General features: G+C 41.4%; 1 pseudogene; it reads right to left on the reverse strand.

The window, feature by feature from the left end:
* Positions 1 to 224: 224 nt before the first annotated feature.
* LOC107156480 lies at positions 225 to 797 on the reverse strand (annotated as a pseudogene).
* Between the last annotated feature and the right edge of the window lie 843 nt (positions 798 to 1,640).

Below are 1,640 nucleotides of genomic sequence, written 5' to 3' on the forward strand. Positions count from 1 at the left end.
AAATAGTTAAATATTTAAATAAATAAATGGACACATCTGCAGGGATGTAAGGGTCTAGTGCCTATAGATTTGAAAGCAATGCTTGGCAAAGGCTTGAATACATCTGAAAAATTAAATTCATGTCAGAATTCAAGTAGGAATGAGAGTCTTTGAAATGGCAGAACTTGTGGGAGTGTGGTAAGGTGTGTTCATCAGTGAGAAGCATTTCCCTGCTGGACCAGGTCTCATTCCATGCTCCTTAGTCTTCCATACAAGTTGGCTGATGAAGAGATGGATTTCATGATTTCTGTTCTGACCACCTCCCAGGCGCAAGGCAGGTATTTCTTCTCCTTCAGGTAGACAGTGATCCTGTGGAAGTATTTCCTCACAGCCCTCAGGGGAGCCTCTTCCACCCGCACCTGCTGGGTCCCACATTCTTTGAGGTCATCCAGATGCTGATAGAGGTCAGTGAGGAAGGTGTCCAGGAGGGTCTTGTCCCAAGCAGCAAAGGCCTCCTGGGTGCTGAGGAGGTTGAAGATCTGCTGGGTCATCTCATGAAGGACAGCAACAGCTTAAGTCTTCTGCACCTGCTCACCCTCCAACTGCTCCTGGGGAAAGGCAAAATCCTTTCTGTACTTCAGGCAGGAGAAAGTGGGAATTCTCCTCATTTTTTCCAGGAGAGTCCAGGTCCCCTCCTCATTCCTGTCAGGAGTTGCAAGATCCAGATTGTGAATCTGAGGCAGGTCACAGCCCAGAGAGCAGGTGGACTTACAGCTGAGCACCACCAGGGCCAGCAGGAAAGGCAAGGGCCAGGCCATTGGGGATCTTGCAGATGCTGCTGGGCTGCTTGAGATGCGTGATTTTGAATCTTTGCCTCGAGGTTCTCTGAAGCCCTTGACTTGTTCCTGTGTCTTAAATAGGAACAAATATGCTTTCAATTTTCTGAATGTCACCAGTACTTTCTTTTTTTGCTTTCCTTTATGCTTTCACTACATGTGTTTAGAGTAGTGTTTCCAAACCATGTTCTTATTATATATTTCCCCTTCCCTGCCCCCAGACCCTCTTTTAGAATTATTGACCCAACTGAAACCCCTATTAATTTTGTATGGTGGTAGGGGAGCTTACTAGGTATAGAACCCAGAAGCGTTTTATGACTGAGCCACATCCGGAGCCCTTCTAATTTTTATTTTGACACAGGGTCTTGCTAAGGTACCATGTCCTCCCTTAGTTCCTCAGGCTGACCTCAAACGTCCGATCCTTCCGTCTCAGCCTCTGGAATCACTGGAATTAAAGGTGCATACAACCATGTCCAGCCTATTAAGTTTTAATACACATGTGTATGTATTTATATACCCAATGAATATGCCTATGTTATAAGTAAAATATTATATGTAACTATATAAACAAGTAAAATTGTTAAATTTAATCTTTGTATTCAATACAGAATTAAAAATGTCTAAATTTAAAAAATTCAGTCAAAAGTAAATCTGAAAAGCTATTAATATAAACATAACTTTCTAAATAAATTTACTCAATGACTCTAACTTGTATAAATCATAATGTATCATATTCCTCAAAATCTCTCTTCAAAATGATCTTATCTATTAATGAAGCTTTCTGCTGAAAACTTAACTTGGTTTATTGAGTTTCATTTCTAGTAC

This window comes from Marmota marmota, unplaced genomic scaffold (assembly GCF_001458135.2).
Source record: "Marmota marmota marmota unplaced genomic scaffold, marMar, whole genome shotgun sequence".
Lineage (NCBI taxonomy): Eukaryota > Metazoa > Chordata > Mammalia > Rodentia > Sciuridae > Marmota > Marmota marmota.